Here is a 21,393-nt window from a genome sequence, read left to right as displayed (position 1 = left end):
AACGAGCTGGGGAGAATGGGGGGGAGGATATATTGCTTTTATACTTTTTATGCTGCTATATTCTTTGGTTCACAGCTAGAAACAAACTGAAATGGACTCGTGGATGGTGTGGGTGAAAAATGTCTGCTAGACAAAACAGCTTTTATTATTCAAAATGGTTTTCTTCTCTGCTATGCTGTAGTCAAAATCCACTGACTCAGTGGTCCTCAACAGCATTGGCCACTGGAAGAAATCAGGGAGGGTGGCTTACAGTTGAGCCCTATCCTGAGGAACTGAATGTGATACAGACCTAAATATTTAAAATTAGAATCAGATGAGAGCAGAGTTTGTATCTTTTGTTGTTGTTGTTTCTAGCAGCATTTTATAATTCTGGAATGGGCTCTCAGAGCAATAACCCACTGCAAAAAGACAAGGAGGCCACATGTTCTGATCTCCTCTAATCCCACAAGAGGAAGACAGAGTCATCATCAATAACCCAAGGCCTATTCCTGCCAGGCCAGACATGCTGCCTACCTCCAGCCCTTTCTCCAACCGTTCCTCCCAAAGTACCCACCACCTCTCTCCGGTTCGCTAATTCGCTGCAGTGGCCACAGAGCTCACAGATTGTGGGGTTTATTAGGGAAGCACCACAGGCTACAATTCAAGTTCAGGAAAAATGCTCAGCCTCTCTCTCAGCCCACTGTCCCTCAGCCAACAGTCTCTCACAGTCTCTTTCCCAGCAGTGCTGGTCCCTCAGTGTCTCACTCAGCAATGCGTGTCTCTTGCATCTCTTTCCCAGCAGCACGTGTCTCTTTCAGGAGCATGGGTCTCTTTTGGCAGCACATCTTCCTCAACCAGCAGTCAGAGAGATTCTGCCTCTAGGAGGCCTCCTTTTGAGCTTGGCAGAGTGGCCAAACTAGCCAATCATAGCATCAGAACTCTAAGCACCTGAGAGAGAACCTCCTATAACATTGTATTGTGCCACACCCAACAGAAATAACCCAGGTGGATAACATTTACAATCAGGAGCTCCTCAGTGGCTCATTCCACCATTGAATTTACAATGACTTATGGGTAGAAAAGCCATACTAAGTAATTTACTACACTGCACCCACACACTAAAAGTGTTTGGAGGCCAGATACCTGACTTCTCTTCCTTAGGGCTTTGGTCAGATGGGAGAGAGACTCCAAACTCAATTTCTAAAAATTAAGTCTGAGATGCTGAATTCTAGACTCGATGGCTTTCTTTCTCATTTTTATGTATATTCTCACTTTTTCTCATTACTTGAAAAAATGATGGGAAGATTACCTCCCTTTTGGTAAGATGAAATGTAAAAGCCAATAATTTCCCCAGGATTATTGACCTATTTCATTATTCTGTTACTTTAGTGCAATGTAAGACACAGTAATCAACTGGCATATATAGCCAAAAATATTATATGTTATATTCTTAAAGAACAAAATTAGATTTTTCAAAATTAGATAATTCACTCTATATATCTAGAGTTTCCATAAATTCTCCCCATGTCTTCTGCTCTGATAATTAAGTTGACTAAATTGTGAAAATTATACTCTTTTGATAAAATGCTTAATGCCTAGCTTTTTTTCAATATGGTAATCAAAATAAATAAAATTTAAATTGTATCTTAAAACTCTTTAGTAGTCTGTGAAATAGAGTCTAGATCAGTAATTTTTTTGCAATCATGTTGAATTTAAGAAACACAAACAAAAGTGAAATACAAGTTCACCTAATTCATTCCTTAACTTTTCCTTCCCATAAATTTTCAAATCATTTTTATGTTTGATATTTCTTACTGGTAATCCATTTCTTAAAATGTGTATTTTCAGAATAATATGGAAAGTAAAATTGTATCATGTCTACATGAAAATCCATTAGTCCACTGGTCTTGGGGGATAGTGTTATTTTAGGTTAAAAAGGTTTCTAAACTTTGAAGATAGAAATTTTGGAGAAGTTGGAAGAGAATTTCAAACTTACATTCTTGAGTCCTTGATTCCTAATCAACCTATAAGGTGACAAAGATTACAAAATAACACGTCTTTTGTTATAGAGCTAGTGATCCTACTATTAAGTGGTAAGAAAATTGAACCCACAGAGAAATTACTGGGCCAAAGAATTGTATAGATAAGCGTCTGGAGGAGCATTTCCTTCATTTTATGTCTAGTGATTTTTTTAAAAACCTCACAATGCTCCTTCTAGAATTCAAATAGATTTGAGAACTACTTCTTACTTCATTTTAGATATATTTTTTACCATTTTTTCAAAATCTGTTTGAACTAGTTCTTGAGGTTTTCTATTGTCCTCTTCTTGCTGGCCAACTCTAAAGAAAATGCCAAGTGCCTAGCAATGGGAGAAAGAAAGTACAGAATGGGCCTTGGAAAACTGACACGGAAAGCCTCCAACTTGGGATATTTAAGGGCTGATTGCATTCACCATGAATATATAAGTGAACAAAGTGATTACCTTCAAGCGTTTCTAAGGGTTACTTCCAGCTTTTGTACAAAAAAAAAAAAATTCTAACTTAACTACATTCTATTAATTCCAATTTTTCTCCCAGTAAAAACAAAAATATTTGGTTACATTCAGAGCTAAAACTTGTTTGACCACTTCTACTCTGGCCCAAATTCCTGCTGGTTGGAGATGAAAGTGAAGGAAAGGTCACAGAAGTACGGCCCATGCAGATGAACCCATAGGAACAGTCTTTCTGTAAATACAAGTTATGCCCATCTAATTTTGGGAAATGGATTCTCTTTCCAAATATTGTTTGTGAGAAAGTATTGGACTGTGAAAAGATCTGATGGGACCCAATGCTCCTCTGCTGAAAGTTGAGTGCTCTGCAAAGGGCTGGGAAAATGCCCTGCGGCTGGATCAACGAAACATGACCACTGTGAAGTGCTGGCTACATGAGAACAACTTGTTCTAGAGAAAGCTTGATTTTCATCACAGTTTTTGTTCACAACATTTTAGACCAAGTTCTCCTAATCCCCATGTCAGTAAATTATATTTACAATGACCACTTTACAATAAACAATCCTATTAACAAATAGGTCTCCATCTCTATTCACAGTCTAATCATTCTTTTCCCATTGCATCTTTTCTTCACATTTTATAAAGGAAACTAAAAGGATACAATGACATGAACCAAACGCATATTGAAGAATTAATTTATATATATGTGTGTGTGTGTGTGTGTGTGTGTTTTAAACTCTTAATATGAGAATACACAAGTAATGGTGGAAATGGTTAATATACTTGGCATATACTTGGCTGCTAAGGAAAATGTTGGTAGCTCGAGTCCACCAGCAATGCCTCAGAAAACAGGCTTGGCTATCTGTTTCCAAAACATTATCCATTGAAAACTCTATGGAGCACAGTTCGACTCTGACATACATGGGATCACCACAAGTCACAGTTGACTTTATGGCAACTGGTTGATTTAACAACTACAAATAATAATATTGTTGTTGTTAGTTGCTGTCAAGTTGGCTCTGACTCATGGTGTCCTTATGTGTAATAGAAGGGCACATTGCTCAGTCCTGTGCCATCCTCATGGTGTTTGAGTCCCCTGTTGTGGCTCTTACACTGATTCATCTCATTGAGGATTTCTCTCAGTTTCACTGACACTCTGCTTTACCAAACATGATGTTCTTTTTTAGGGACAGGTCTTTCCTGCAGGAGCTCTGGTGGCACAGTTCCTAAAACATTTGACTGCTAACCAGAAGGCTGGTGGTTCAAACCCAGCAGCCACTCTGTGTTAGGAAGATAGGGCAATCTACTTCGGTAAAAATTTACCACCTTGGAAACACAATGGGGGTCGTTATGAGTCAGAATGGATTTTGTGGCAGTGGAATACAGGTCTTTCCTGATGACATCTCTAAAGTAAGCAAGCTGAAGTCTCACAAGTCCTCACTTCTAAGGGATATTCTGTTTTTATTCCTTGTAGGACTGATTTGTTCATTCTTTTAGCAGTCCATAATATATTAAATATTCTTCACCAACATCATACTTCAAAGTTATCAATTCTTTTTCTGCCTTCCTTTTTCATTATTCAACAATTGCATGCATATGAGACCATGAAAAAACCCATGGCTCTAAGACTATGGCCCCTAGTTTACCCTTCAGGCTGGGAACTGAGCTCACTCCCATGGCTTTAGTCAGGAAGCACTAAAGTGTATTATTTCTGCCTTGGTTCTGTTAAGAAGCTCATATTTTATTTATTCATTAAATGAATGTTTATTGAACATGCAATTTACACTGGATTTTGTTCTAGATGCTGGATGATGAACAATAAAGAGCTTATATTGTAGTGGACATACAGAAAATCAATGAATACATTTTATTAAAATTCCAGGTACTAATAAATGTTATGAAGACACGTAAAGTAGGATGTGGAGATAGAAAACGATGGGATGGGGTGAGTGGCAAAGAGGAGTCCTTGTAGGGTGATATGTGGCCTTTCTGAGGAAAGAATGCTTCACTCAAATCAATGAAGGAGCAACCATCACCAGTACTGGGAGAAAGCATTTCAGGCACAGGAAACATCAAGGATAAAGCCCTGAGATGGGAACAACCTTGACTCTGGGAAGAATCAACTAGAACAAAGAGAGGGAGAAAAGTTCTAGAAAAGTCAGGGGCCAGATCAGGAACATAAATAACTTGGAAAAGACTTCTGAGTGTTGTTTATAATGTGATGTAAAACCACTGGAGCAAAGAAATCACATGAGTGAACTGACTTTTTTAAGTTCTCTGGCCACTGGGTGGAGAGAGCCATAGCCTGGTTGTGTTATTGTTTCACCTGAGTTCACTCTAGCCTGGTCACTGCACCTTGCCTGAAACATAACTGCTGGGAATTTTCAACTTTCAACCTACATACCATAGACCTTGTCTTAATTTCCTGGGGCTGCTAATACTAAGGACCACATAGTGGGTGGCTTTAAAGAACAATAATCTATTGTCTCAGAGTTCTTAAGGGTAGATGCCCAAATTCAGGGTGTCTGCAGGCCCTTGCCTCTTTGTCCATTCTAGGGGAAGATTATTCCTTATCTCGTCTAGGTTCTGGCTTTCCTTGGTGTTTAGATGCATCTTCTTTATAGGATGTCTGTCTTCCTACATGTGGTTCTTTTCTACCTTTTCATGTCTTTTCTACCTTTTTATAAGACACTACTCAGAAGGGATTAAGACTCGCCCTACTCTGGTTTGACCTCATTACTTTAATACCTTCAGAGAAAATCCTTACTTCCAAACAAGGGCACATTCACAGGTACAGGGGTTATGACTTCTACATATCTTTTTCATTCATAACAGACCTATACTGTTGAATACAATATCTACTAGACATGTGGCTACTGAGCACTTGAAATACAGTTAGTCTGAAATGTGCTGTAACTGTAAAACACATAACAGATTTTGAAAACTTAATCCAAAGAAAAAAAGAATTAAAATATCTCATTAATAATTTTATATTGATTGCATGTTCAAATAATGATATTTTGAATATGTTGGGTTAAATTAAATCTATTATCAGAATTAATTCCATCTGTTTCTTTTTACTTTTTATACTGGCTCTTAGAAAGTGAATAATTACCTATGTTACTTGCATTTGTTTGGCAGTGTTGTTATAAAGTCTTCACACACTTGCAGAGAAGCCTGGGGAAAAAAAATTACCTTAAGAATTTCCTAAGTGTTAACATGGAGAAGAAAAGAAAGCAGGTGGTTGCAGACTATAAGAACCCCAATAAAAGGACTATGCCCCACAATCAGCTGAGAATGGCCCAGAAATAACACTTTTGTATGAAGAGTAAATGATTTTATGGCCAAATAGAGCATTTGCTACAGTGCATTGTTCACCAAAGAGGAATCGTTGAAATTGAATCAGTGGTTCATTCATTGCTGGGCGGTAGTGGAGTCTGATGGAAAACAGGAACTGTTTGCTCACTGCCAGCCTAGTGAAGACTTAAATGAGTGTCAAGTAACCAGGAAAATGAAACAGTGATATTTTCTGTAAAACGTCCATTAACCTTTCTCAGCAAGGCATCATGCTATAACAGAAATATTTTGCTGAAACGATTTATTTTAAAAGTTACAAACCTAGTTATTTAAAAAAATCATGGAAATGGAACTGAAACATGACAGCAGCTTTGGTAACATTTGAAGGGCTGGGCACGTCTTCACATGCCATTGGATTCTGCATCAATGTGTGTGGACAGACAAAATGTAGAGACTAAGGCTTTGGGCTGGAATGTGACACGAAAATGAAGTGGCTTCCAAAACCTCTAGTTAGAGTTGGGACATGCTCAGACAGTAACATCCTGCTCATACAAAAATTATATTATATTCCATTTCTTTGTTCCAAAATCAATAGAGCCATGTAGTGATGAAATTGTGCAGTGAGCCATTCACACCCTCATTTGGTAGAAGACAGCACGGTCTTCTTGAAGGGAAGTAGAAAAAGTCCAGTGGAGAGAGAGAGTGCTTGGGAAATTCACATTAATTTATTATTGTTATGGCAGGACCATTCAGGCCAGTGGCATGTTTCAGAGACATGAATCTTCAGTAAGATTGCATATCTTTGTGCGTCTGTTTTAAAATTTCTGTGTAGCCACTTCTTTCAGGACTATATTTTTCTAAAACAAGACTTCTCCTTGATTAAAATTAACTTTGCCTATCTTGAAGCTACTGTCCTTGTTGCAACCAAGAGTATTTTCCTATGTCTGCCTTTTTTTGTATGTGAATTCCAGGAGCAAGTGGAACCAAATCCAATGAAGATCTTTGTATACTCATTGTTATACGTGTACATGTATGTATACATCCATACATACACACCCAAATATAAAGCATATATAAAGAATTATAAAGAGAAATCTCTGCTATAATTGCCTCAAGAAAACATACATTACTCTAAGCAATTTATTGTTTAGGCATGATTGGACATAAAACAGAACAATGATAGGTGGTTACACAAGTTGCATGAGATCAGGTGACACTTAACACTGGCAAGGGCTAGAATGTAATAATCTGAATTTAAGTCAAGCTCTGATTTAGAAATTTCATGCTAGATGTATGTCTCAGAACATTTATGTCCAGTATAAGATACCTTAACCATCTGGACTTGGTGCAATTTCCAGCACAATCTATTCTCGTGAGAAAATATTAGATCCATGTGCCTAACTCCTCACTGCAAGTCATGTCCAAGGGTAAAAACTGCTGCTGAAACAAAGAATCACCCTGTGCTGACCTTCTCCCTGTGGCTTTGTTGATGAACCTGTCTGTTATGCAGCCTGTTGCTTTGGGGAGCCAAAGTCCAAGATGGAGGAAACAGACAGCATCTCCTGTGTGGCAGAGCAGTGTGTCCCATAAATGCACAAGTCTGGGTCACAGTGTCACACTGTTGATTATTTACAGAGAAGTGATGTCTCCTCACCAGGGTGGAGGGGGAAGGCCAGCAGAACACAAAAATAAAAGATCAAATTCATTGCCATCAAATTTTTTCTGACTCATGGTGACCCCACATGTTCCAGAATAAAACTGTTCCATAAAGTTTTCTTGTCTCTAATCTTTGTGGAAGCTGATTACCAGGGCTTTCTTTCGCAGTACCCCTGGGAGGATTGGAACCACCAACCTTTGGGTTAGTAGTCCAGTGCGAGCTGTTTATACCACCGAAGAACCTCAGCAAAGACATTTTGCACCTACTTTTCCTTCATGAAAATTTATTTTTCAGCTCCTAGTAGAGTGTAGAGATACTGCCTGAGAAACCCAAGAAGGAGTTGTTATGAGTTGGAAAACGACTCGAAGGCAGTGAGAGTGGAGTATACACATAGTAGGTATTCAGCACTCAGTGAATATTTCCTTCTGAGTAATTTTAGTCTTCTGCCCCTGGAAGATCCCACACTTAACTGTGATATGTAATGAGCTTTATATGCTTCACGAGAAGCTGATACCTGTACAAAGTTCTTGTCACTCCTATCACTCAAAATGTGAACCCCTTTGCAAAGTTTCCCTTTCTTCATTTACACACATGTACAAGCACAAGTAATTTCACATGTGTTTGTAAATTTCTAGATTAGAACATTAACATTCAGAAAACATCTATGAGAGGAGTGAAGACTTTGTGAGGATTCAGGACTCAACAATAAAATATTTCTCAGCTGTCAAACAAATAATTTACACCTTGGAGGATGGGAACAGGGGCAGAAACAAGATTTGGATTTTAAATAAAGCAACTACACAAAACCAGAGTACAGTTTCAAACAGGAAAATCCGTGGGAAGTTGGAGTTTTTGGGTTTCCTCACAGGCTTCTGGTATAAAACACAGGTAGTGGAGAGCAGATATTGGGTACTTGGGGAAACTCAAGGTTAGGAAAGCCTACATTTGCTTTAAACTGCTGTTTCCTAAAGCTTAGGAGGAGGAACAACAGTGGAACTCTGCCAAGGGAGGAGGGAGAAGGAGGGGGAGAGATATATTACATTAAGAGCCATCATCTTTGACCTGAAATCAGTGCCTTTACCTCCCCAAAAACAGTAGTATGTTTTTATCCCACTACAGGCAACTTTTACAAATTTACCTCTAGATTTATGAGCAGTCCGAGCTTTGGCAAGTTTCTTTATTTAGAGGGGGCAAAATGGAAATGTCCTAAACTCCTGACCCCTACAAAGTCTGTAAAATTTGCTTTCAACAAAATATCTACATTTTATTAAATACAGATTATTTAACAGTAAATATTAGATAATTTGATCTTAAAATATGGACCTAAGTTCCAAACATAAATAAATAAAATAAGTAAATATGCATACACGTACAATAAATATACATAGAGACACATATTCTACCATCAAGGCAGTAGCCTACTGTTAAAATATGCAGTGGTCGAAACACTGAGCATTCACTTGCTTTCTCTCCCTCTTCCTGTCTCTCTCCCTGCCTGCCTGCCTTCTTTCCTCCCTCTTATTGTCAACCATTTATTTATTCTACAATCATCAGATCCCTAATACCCTTTGCATAACCATTGTCAGTTGATCCTTTCAAACCAGGCACACACACATTGCATTCTATTTTTATATCCCAAAAATCTGCCCAAAGTTGGGCAAAGTTGGGCTCAAGACCGGGGGTCCATTTTCTGCGCTTGGATGTCCCAGCACCTGCCAGCTGTGCGTCCGCTGAATTGAGGACATCGTGTTTTCAATTTCCTTCAATAAAGCAATGAATCTGGCAATTTGCTGGCCTGCTTCAGCTAAACAGAAAGGACAATTTGAGAAAGATCATAGTTCAGGCTCAGTCAGACGGAAACGATTGAAAACAGAGAGCTGGCCGCTCTGTGTCCCCAATGCAGCTTGCTGTCTCGGCTTGACTGACAAACTGACTTTTTTGAGGTGCTCATGCCCATTTCAGTCAGAGTTTATTGAAGGTGATTTTGATCTTCTCCATGAGGCCACAGCAGTGGCCATGCCATCTGTCACCTTGATTGCATCGTGGATTCTCTGGAGAGAGCGCGATGGCTCCTGATCATTTACAGATTGTGCTGCTTTCGCCTCCATAAGGACCACATGCACAGAGCCAGATGGTGAACATACACGCTTATTATAAGTCTTTATCTCCGTGCAGGAAGGAGAGGAACCATTAGGTCTCCCTCAGGAGCTCTGCTCCTCTCTACCATCATGCTGCTCCTCAGCAAATACAGTCTTCTTCAGCTGTCATCAGCCTACCTCTGAAAATTAAAAAAATAAACAATAATTCCATCAGCCGAGTCTGGGAAACCAAGCTGGCGCAGCAAAGCAATCCCCTTGCCTTGCCTTCCTTTCTTTTCTTGAACCCCCCACTTGCCTGACTGTCAGCACCAGGAGAAACAAGTTTGTTTGCAAATGCATCATTAATGTGTTGATTTTTTAAGAGATTAGGAGGGGTTGGTGCTTGGAAATAAAGGGACATGATCCTATTTTTTTGTTCCTAGGATTATGCCTTCCATTACATTGGCCTCATTCTTGGCCATTTAAAGATTTTGAGCTCACGTCACATATTTTTAAATTCTGCCTTGTTTTTCAGAAAATCTCAGGATGGGACCACCTGTGTATCAGCGCCCGAGGCTTCAAGGAGGAACTTGGATGTTGGTGGCTGTGAACAAGAATGGAAAACATCAAGTGCTGGGGAACTATTAAAAAGTGCTATTTGAAGTGTCTATCAGGAGAAAGACATCATGGAGGAAAATGGAAATAGGTCTGTGGAACACTAACTGAAGAAAACATGAGTATCTCCTCCTGTAAATAAAAGCCATGGTGAAGGTGTCTGACCTCTAACATCACAAAGGAGGAGAATTGAAATTAATAGATCAAAGTTTATTCCTATGAGGTGAATGGAAGTCAGACATACCTCCTCTCTCCAACCAGTTTGGACACCAGCCATCCCTCCCACAGCACTGTGAACTTCTCTACTGGGTTCAATAATTCATTGCAATGACCACATAGAACTCACAGACCACACTCAACAATTATGCTGCTTATTAAGGAAATAACAGGTTACAATTCAGGATCAGAATTGACTAGGGATACAGTTTTTCAATCAGGACAGCTGCTTCTCAGCCCCACAGGCAGGCCTCTCTCTGGTCCTTGACCACTCCCCCTCACCACTACCCTGCTCAGGCAAGGGTTACAAAGTTCCTAGCTCCATGGGTCCACAAGCCCCACTGTAGTAGTCTTGTGCTGGTCTCCTGGTTTCTGCCCCATACTGTCATTCTTGCCACAATCTCTCTTGCCACCATCTCACACCGTCTTCCATGTTACAGCTCTTCCTTCTTTTTCTCCATGTCTCCCTTTAGCCTATGGTAGTTAAGGTTATGTGTCAACTTGCTGGGCCTCATTTTGAGTAGCTGGGCAGCTGGATGTAGTATTCCCCATGATGAGACTGGTAATCTTCCTTATAGTTTAGGTAAATGTGGCATGAATTTCTCTACCCATGACACACCAAGACTATGACTTCTCAAGCATCATTTATCAAGGGCTCTATTCTTCCAGAAGCATCAGCCATTTCTGGGAAAGCAGAATAAAGCTCCACCAGAGGAGATGTGACTACATGACTGAGAAATGATGTCGAGAACACACACACAAATACACATGAATAGGCTCCTTACATACCATGATTCTTTAAAAACTAAAATAATCCAAATCACTTCCTAAAGACAAATCCAAAGGTTATTCTACATGTTTTCTTTATACTCCATGGTGGAATCTCCTGTGAGCAGCTGAGTAGCTGCCTTAGGGATGTGGTCTGCTCCCAGTATGTAAGGAGAAGCTTTAGGCATGGTCTGTAGCTTTTGGCATGTTTGAATCCTGCATGTAGCCGAGTCGTTCTCCAGGAACCTGCCATGTTGTCTGCTGATCTTGCGACTCTTAAAGGACTTGAATCAATGGCCTGCCATGTGGTTTGGCAATATTGGGACTGTACTTTTTTACTTTTTGACCTTGGGTTTGTCAGCCTCAGCAGCCAGCAGCTGCCTGAGTGAAGAAAGCCTCCAGCTTCAGAGGGCTGGGAGCAAGAGGCAGAGCTGAAGCCCAAGGCCGAGGGGCTTTCACCCAGTTCCTAGAGCCTGGTACTTTGATCTCAGACTTAAAGCATCCAAAACTATAAGACAATAAACTACTGTTTGTTCAAGCCACCCATTTGTGTATTTTCACAAAGTGATCAAAACAAAGCCTAATGATCAATCCTCTCCTTTGGGTTCCATATACCTTACTTGCATAATCCCACCCCCACAAGGGTTCCATGCACCTTGTTTGCATTAGCAGCAAGATGTCCAATCCCTTTGATGGGCCATAAGCACCTTATTTGCGTAGTCCCAACCAATATTTTGTAGGAGTTGCAAAGACCATGATTAGAAGAGCCATATTAAGTAATTCACTTCATTGGTATCTCCCAACTTACCACCCACTTTCACTCACCTTGAAGGATTCAGAAAGACATCTGAAAAAATCCCAAATGGAACTCAGCATGTGCAAAACCAAATATGGCAAAAGTAAATACCCATAAATTGTAAAGATAGTGGCTCTTTTTTTTTTGGGGGGGGGGGATGCAAAGTGCTTACATCTTAAATGCACATTTTGATTGATATCTACAAATAAATACCCCACCCAGATCAACATATAAGACATTTCTGGCACTTTAAATAAATAAATACACATAAAAAGTCTCACTGAGAAGCCCACTTCCTCTATCTCCACTACTCAGTGCTCCAAAGAAAAAATACATCCAAAATTGGAAGTTTTTTCCCTCTAGTTTTCACACAGAATGGGTGAGGGAGGGGGTTCCAAGATGTTATGGCTATGTAGGAAAGACTCCATTAATTATTAATAACCGTGAAGTCTAACCTTCTGGGCTCATTCTTTTAAAATAATTACCAAGTTAACCCAATGGTTGTAATGACCCAAATCCAGTATCTTTACTCAGAGACTACATCCAAGTGTTTCCAGAGTCTGCTGAGACAGTCACATACTTCCTTATAGTTTAGGTAAATATAGCATGAATTTCTCTACCCATGACACACCAAGACTATGACCTCTTAAGCATCATTTCTGAAGGGCTCTACTCTTCCAGAAGCATCAGCCATTACTGGGAAAATAAAATTTTAAAAAAAGCTCCTCCAGAGGAGTTGTGAATACGTGACTGGGAAAGACTCCGAGAACCACACACAAATGCACATGAATGGGCTCCTTACATACCATGATTCCTCAAAAAACTAAAACAATCCAAATCACTTCCAAAAGACAAATCTAAAGGTTATTCTGCATGTTTTCTTTATTCATTAGGGATCTTTCCAATGGAACTTTGAGTACAAGCTAATTATATTTTGAACTGATTCCTTCTTTGTTATAAACCTCATTTAACTCATCATGTTGCCTAATGGAACTGCTTTGTTTAACTTTTTGATGAAACAGTATAACTGCTTTAAACAGACTGAAAGTCACTATCAAACATTTTTAGAGAAAGTCATCTAATGTGGTTTTAATCCAAAGTCACTGTGTTTTCAGAAATAAGGTTTATGGCAAGCTCCTACTCTCAAACCAGCTTTCTTTTTTTTTACTTTCAGACTTTCTGTAATGTGTGTCGATAACACTGTGTGGGGTGTGGATGTGTGCAGGCCGTACACATAACTGATAGACTTGTGTGCTATTATACTTGAGGTATTGTGTAAATGATATTTAAAGACACAAACAAGAAAACATAGTCATGCTCATCTAAAGTAATTACTAGTCCCTGTGTATTAGCCTAAAATGTGTTCTACCTAAGCACACAGATTTTTAAAATATCAGCATTCTCCCCAGTGCCTATAATTTTTCCACCCAGCACAGCTAGGAATCAGTTTGGGATTAGCTCTACCTAGTTAAACAGATGATCCTGACTTCTGTCTTATCGCACTGTTCTGTTCCTTTAGAGCAAAAGCCATTTATAGGGATGCACATTGAAAACCAAATCACTAAATACAGCTCACTCTTTCAAGAAGGATGGAAGATAATCAGAAATTATATAGTACATTTGATAAAAATAAAAATGTGACTTTATAAAACAAAAAAATATTACCAAGACTCGGGGTAAGGGGAGGGAAACTGGGCTTGATTATGTAGGAGCTCTTGTGGTGTAGTGTTAGTGAAATCGCTAAATTTTAGGATTGCCTCCTGATGGCTACATCTGAAATGTTGAGCATCTTTATTTCCTATTCAGGTGTTGTTTCTTCTGGGGAAGGGGGGTGAGGGGTTGGTAAGATTACAAGCTCTTTGCAGTGCCTCTGGCCATGACCGTGGTTTGTGGATAATACAGAGGGTGTAGAATCTGGCTGGAGCTGAATGGCAGCTTTTCCATTTCCATTGGCCATGTATTTGTGCAGGTCACATACTTTCTCCCAGTATTACATTCTCTCTCAGCCAATGAGCAAAACAGAACCAATCTCTCATGTGTGTTGTGAGGATAAAGTGGGCTGGCAGTTCAAACCCACCAGCCACTCTTTAGAAGGAAAATTGGGCAATCTACTTCTGTAGTGACATCGCCTCGGAAACCCAAGGCAGGGGGGTCACTTTGAGTCGGATCTGACTGGATGGCAGTGAGTGTTTTTATGTGAAAATATCTCACCTATATTTGTTATGTACAAAGCCCTTAAAGCACGTTTAAAATGAAGTTAAACCAGAAAATGAAAAAGTCACTGTTGAAAGATTATGCTGTAAATGAGTATAAAATGTAATCATTAAGATTATTAGGTTTAAATGTAGTAATCAGAATTGTAAAGCAATCAGAATTTTAAACTCATATTTCATGGTAAGGAAGTTGGAGTCCCTGGGTATTTCAAACAATTAAAGAACTTGACTGCTAACAGAAAAGTTGCAAGTTTGAGTCTACCCAAAGGTATGTTGGAAGAAAGGCCTGGTGATCTACTCATGAAAAATCAGCCCTTGACAACCCTGTGGACCACGGTTCTACTCTGATGAACACGGGATCACCAGTAGCTGCAGCTGATCAGATAGATTGATGACAACTGGTTTTTATTTCAGTTGGTATGATGATTAAAAACACATATTTGTTTTAACTCTAGGCTTCACCGTCTGCCGTGTGACCTTTAACATGATACTTAAATTCTCTGTGTTTCAGTTTCGTCACCTGAAAACTGGGGGTGATCATAAGAAACCTACTTCATAAAATTGTTGTCAGGATTAGATGAGATAATATTTGTAAAATTCCTTGTAAATTATAACCTGTTGCCATCAATGGATTCCAACTCTTAATTAACGACCCTATAGGACTGTATAGAACTGCCTCAGGGTTTCTAAGAATGTAAATCTTCACAGAAGCAGACTGATTCATCCCCACCCCCACCCCAGGCCCCGGCAGAGTGGCTGGTAGATTTGAATTGCTGACCTTTCGGTACAAGTACTATAAAAGTTAGCTAGCAATCAGTGCTCTAAGAGCTGTGAAATAATAGCTCATGATTTCATTCTTTACTAACTTTTGGCTGTAGTATAGCAATAATATCTTAAACCAAGAAAATCTGCAGATTGGGAAAAAAAATATTTGGCAATAACATATCTGATAAGGGACTTATCTCTAAAATTTATAGAAAATTTCAACACCTCAACATCAAAAGGCCAACAATCCAGTTGAAAAATGTGGAAAGAATATGAACAGATGCTTCGCCAAAAAGGATATTCAGACAGCCAACAAACACATGAAGAAATGCTCATGATCATTAGCCATTACAGAGAGGCAAATCAAAACAATGATGAAATTTCATGTCACTCTAGCAATAATAGCAAAGTTCAACAGGACAGAAAACAAATGCTGGTAAGGGTGTAGAGAGATTAGAACTCTCATACACTGCTGGTGGGACTGTAAAATAATACAACCACTGTGGAAAATGGTATGGCATTTCCTTGTTGTTGTTGTTGTTATGTGCCGTCGAGTCGCACCCAACTCCTAGCAACCCCTCCTTGGGTTTCCAAGGCAGTATCACTATGGAAGTAGATTGCCCCATCTTCCTTCCGAGGAGTGGCTGGTGGGTTTGAACCGCCAGACTTCTGGTTAGCGGTCAAGTGCCTTTAGCCACTATGCTACCAGAGCTCAAAATAGAAATATTATTTGATTCAGCAATCTCATTCCCAACAATATATCCTAAAGAGGTAAGATTCAGGATATGAATAGATAAATGCACACCCACGTTCATTCCAGCACTATTTACAATAGCAAAGAGAAGGAAACAACCTAAGTGCCCCTCCACAGATGAATACATAACCAAACTATGGTGCACACACAATAGAAAACTATGCAACATTAAAAAATAATGGAGAATCACTAAATTACCTCACAACATGGGTGAACTTGGAGGACATGATGCTGAGTGAAATAACTCAATCACAGGAGGACAAATATTGTATGAGTCCATTATTATAAAAAGTCAAGGAAAGGTTTACATAGGGATGGAAATTTTCTTTGTTGGTTACCAGGGATGGGATAGAAGGGGAAAGGAGGGAAAATAGATAGGTAATTAAGAGACAGGGTTGATACAGGTTAAGGGATTTAATAAATAAATAAATACAAAGCCCAGGATGCTGACCAGAATTCATTGTTCACTTTCATTTATTGTTTCTGATTTTCAGTGTTACTAAGTTGGAACTACTGTTTGGACAGTTGGTCCCAATCCTGGTTTAATATGCCTGAAGTATAAAAGATCTTAGCTGCCCCCTATTTCTACAGAAAAATGAGTTTATTAGAATAATTGTAGAATAAAATGTCAGCTTCTAATAGAATTGGAAAAGCAATAATTCACATAATAATAATAAACAGTAAATCTAATTTTTCAGTATATTTTTTTATTCTTGCACTGTAATTTTAGTAATATTTGACAAATTTCATTGCTGCAAACCATATTTATAAACTGACTAAGGTTTACCACATCACATACATATACACAAGTACACATTATTCGTCCAAACCCATTACGACTGGGAAAACCTCTAAAGTATAACAGGAAATGAGGTGGCGTTTATTTTGGACAAAAGTTAGAAGATTTGGACGCTGGTCCTGACTCTGTCACTTAACCTTGGGTAAAGCATTTACTGTCTCCGAATCGTTCTTGATCTGTAAAATGGTTATGATGATGCTTTTTTTATTCCGTGAGTTTGCTGTCAGGATCAAGTCTGTGAAATAACTTTGAAAAATATAAAGCCTAAATATCAGGTATTGATATTATATATTAAAGACAGAATCATGATAAGACAAATGCTAATGAATATTCCAAACAGATAAATGAAAATTACATAATAATTGTGAAGCTGTTGGAAATATGTTAGATTCTAGTTGTAAAGCAAGAACATCAAAATCCATTGAGTTCTGAACTACAAGGTCCATGGGGAGATAGATCTCAATTCTGCTCCAGGGGATTTCTGGGGCTCCTGGATCAAATTATTCTGATTAATAGAGTAGAGGAATAAAGGCTCACACTTTAATTTTGCTTCTTTCTGTCTTTGTGAATATTTTCAGTATTACAATGTCTATCCACCTCCCAAATAGCATAAGACCCAAATAAAAGTAAATCCAACAAAATCTGCTTAACTAGGGCTGCTTTAAAATAAGAGTTCATACAATGGGACAGTTGGTCCCAATCCTGGTTTAATATGCCTGACGTACAAAAGATCTTAGCTGCCCCCTATTTCTGCAGAAAAATGAGTTTATTAGAATAATTGTAGGATAAAATGTCAGCTTCTAATAGAAATGGAAAAGCAATAATGCACATAATAATAATAAACAGTAAATCTAATTTTTCAGTATATGTTTTTATTCTTGCACTTTAATTTGAGTAATAGTCAAATTCCCAGGATTTCTTCATATGAATTTTCAAATGGAAATAATTATTTCTCATTAAGAATTCCACAGATTCTTTGAAAGAATGGTATGACAACAAAAAAGCAGTTCTAAAAATAAATTCAAATAATCTATAATGAACAAAAGAGTTCAAATCTAAGTAGCATTAGACAACATAGTTACATAGACTTTTATTTCTTTTTGTCATTAGATAAGATAGCCATTTAAGCTAATTGAGCATGATTTCAAAACAAATATCTTTAAATAATAGCAACATAATGTGTGGGGGAAAAAACTGTTTTTGTGTTGTATCTGCTCACGCAGAATTTAACTGGCAGGCAGTGATCAGACATCTCATCTTGTGAATGGCATTAGATATCTTGTTCAAAATCTCTGATTAATCTGATTAAGCTAGTGAGTGAATAATCCTTTAATCCTCTCAAGAATACAGTTTATGTCTGTTGAGTGTCAAATTTCAGACTGGTAAGCTGTAAATACGGAAATTTAAGTGAAAGGAAGGAGAAAAATGCAACCACCCAAAGTCAAACTGTGTCATTGCTTTCCCAGATTCTGCCTTTTGTGGGTGACCTTCGCTGCTGAAATGGGAATGAAGAACATTAGGAAAAATGATAAATCATCCTCTGGTAGTGGCTCGGCGACAGCAAGAGTATCAGTCACCAAGGACCAATCTGCTAGCATGTGCTTCCCTTTTCCCAACCAGTTTAATTATAAATTAATGGATCCTGCCTCTTGCTTCTCATTTCATTCTGGAGCAAGAAATGTTAACACCAGATATTATTTATTTTATAGTTGGAAAACTAGCTCAGAAGCTGACAACTGCTGAATATTTTGTTGAATCACAAAAGCAAGAAAATGAGCATCCTTCCATTAAGGTCTCAGTCAGAGGGCAACACTTTGGAAACTGATGCTGCATTTAGAGTACCAGGGAGCTTTGGCCTAGTTGAGTGAATTGAGGGATGTTGATTCAGCTTTATCATCATGCACCAAATTTAAATAATGATGAAATAAGGTAGGATGTGTGCAGGAGGAGGGGGAGGTGGTTAGTTTGCTGCTTAAGGAAAATAAAAAGTTAATATACGTGCATGTATGTATGTTTGCTTGTCTTTTTGTTTGTTTTGTTTTAACCAACTGACTTGTTTGCTTAGTGCATTTGACCACTTACTTTTAACTCAAATATAAAAATATTATCCCAAACAGCAGTTTATAATGTCTGTAGTCCAAAATGTTCTGTGAATTTGTTTGCCTGAAATAGTTCTTATGTCAGTTGTTGATGGGAATTACTCCTTTCTTGTACAGATCCTGACTATAAATATCTTCTAGAAGGGCAAAACTGCTAGAAAGTATTAATTTGCCATTCAACTACTCTACCTTTATGTATTTAACATGAGTCAGGGGGATCTTTTTTAATTAAAATACCATCCCTTAAAAGCAAAAAGTCTGTTGTTGTTGTTGTGTTGTTATGTGCCATCGTGTCGGACCGATTCATAGCAACCCCTCCTTGGGTTTCCGAGGCAGTATCACTATGGAAGTAGATCGCCCAACCTTCCTTCTGGTGAGTTTGAACCTCCAGCCTTCTGGTTAGCAAGGGCCTTAGGCACTATACTACCAGAGTTCCCCAAAAATCTGTATTATCCCCTAATTCTTCACCATGTAAGGAAACAAGGTGAAGGAAGAATGTCTCTTCCAGCCCTAAATGTAGTTCCAGAATCCATGCTACAGTCTAGGAAGAGGAAGTAAAGGCAGCAGTCACATCATTCTGCTTTTGGAAGTTTGTTGTTGTTGTTGTTGTTTGCCATCGAGTCAGCCCCCGACTCATAGCGACCCCTCCTTGGGTTTCCGAGGCAGTATCACTACGGAAGTAGGAATGCCCAACCTTCCTTCCGAGGAGTGGCTGGTGGGTTTGAACCACCAGCCTTCTGGTTAGCAGTCAAGTGCCTTAGGCACTATGAAGTTTGGGCTGTGTCATAACATGCTCCTGGAGTTTGCCAGTGGTGCCTAGAGGAACTGCACCATTAGTAGCCAGAAAGAAAAAGAAGTCATAGAGAAAACCCTTTCCGACTCTCTAGTTTTCCCTGAACAGAAGTTTGCCTTATTGGAATGCACAAAGCGGGAGGGGGTGGCCGGCAACTGGACAACTAGCCACACACTGGATCTCTCCAACCTCAAGTTATTCAGCTATTGAATAAAGCTTTCTGCAATGAGAACTTCAGCATCTTCCTCCAATTTGCACACATTTGACACAATCCAGTGTTTTTGGTTATTTTTTAATCAGGTCGGCAAATGTTTCCCATCTCTGGCCCATGTGTCCGGCTTCCAGCTATTTCTTTCTATCCACACAGTGGTAATGGCTTATGCAATTATGACTTGGTACATGATCTGTGCTCCCTGTGGGTATTTAGACTCTTATTCTCTTTAACCTTATCCACCTTTGCCAGTGAATTTTCACCTGGCATCCTCTGCTGGTGGTCAGCTGACAACAACTTTGAAGTACATGACTGCTGCCCATGGCCCTAAGGACCACAGACCAGAAGCTCTGTGTTACGGCTTCCGGACAGAGAATGACTGAAAGCTAAGATGGGGCAGGGAGTGGGATTGGAAGGCTTCCTGCACTCTTCTAAAGCTTTACATAACTGGCCAGGGAAATTAAGAAGTAGTTTGTAGACACCTCCACACATAAGTTTTTGGGTGGAGGGGTGAGTGTATGCAGGTGGATTCCATATTGGTACACAATGCAATGACCTCGTTTTACTTTTTTCAAGGAGTAAGGGCTCTCTTAAGACCTCAAACAGTGATATTTACCAACCACATAAGGTCATTTCTGAAATTACTTTTACAACCAATCTACACATGAATAAATATGTAAGACAGCTTAAAGATGTCCTATATGTCCAACTTTTCCAAACTGCTACACCACTTCATCATCTCTAACATCAGTTCCTCCTCCTCCTCTCAGTCCTCTCCCTTCTGTCTTAGGGGTCTGTGTCTCACTATAACATCTCATAGAACTCACTAACTGACAAGGAAATGGCTCACATGGTGGTGGAGGCTTGGAGTCTGGCAAGTCCCAAATCTGTGGATAGACCTAGAGGATCCTCCTCACTCTCCTAGTTGCAGGGGCTGGTGAACCCAAATCGACAAGTCAGATGACCAGCTATCTCAAGTCCAGAGGTGAGATGATTACAAAGGAAATGCAGGATCAGAGCAAGAAAGCACTTTCCCAGAACATTCACATACAGACCCTAAAGGAAACTAAGGGTGGTGAGTTGAGACACACTCCACCAAGGCAGGACTCAAGATACATCCCACCCTAAACAGGTATATAGACTAAGATTTATATCACAAAATGGAGGACTAAGGCTGGAAGGGCCATATTAAACAATTTACTGCATTATAATGTGTATATAAATTGCACCATTTGCAATGTAACTTTTCTTATTGCATTCTTATTGTCATTATTCTTATTTTAGACTCTGTTTTCACCTTCACATACTCACTATTACTCATACAAAATAGCAGATATACTCTTTCACCTTGACGTTATACAAGTCAATATACCTCTTTTTTTTTCTTTTTTTTGCCATTCATTTATTTACTCATTCATTCAAAAATCTTTACTGAAAGTTTATTAAGGGCATATAAAGATGCTATTATTTAAAATAATGCAGGAATCCCCTTGGTATGTTCCATGTAGAGTCCATCAAACCACCCAAAGCATCATGGATGTTATATTAAGATCTTGCCAAAGAACAACATGAGGTCCTAAAGATTCAAAATGACGTTACAAATACATACTTGGTGAGGATGATAGCAGTCATAGCCACTCCTCTCCCTTACTATGGCAGAGCCCACTCATCTGGTTTTAGGTTCACTTCTTCCTTGTGAGAACCTTTTAAATTCTTTCTGATTCTAAACCCAAATATGCTGATATAATCTGAGCCCTTGGTGAGAAAAAAAGGAGATGTTAAGGTTTGAAAAGCGGCAGAAGTACAAAATAGACCTTTAAAAAAATCTTAAGACTTTGACATCTATTTTCAGTGATTTCCAGGGC

The sequence above is a fragment of the Orycteropus afer genome, unplaced genomic scaffold, assembly GCF_000298275.1.
Source record: "Orycteropus afer afer isolate SDZICR_OR568_19922 unplaced genomic scaffold, OryAfe1.0 scaffold00252, whole genome shotgun sequence".
NCBI lineage: Eukaryota > Metazoa > Chordata > Mammalia > Tubulidentata > Orycteropodidae > Orycteropus > Orycteropus afer.
This window is presented reverse-complemented; position numbering follows the sequence as displayed.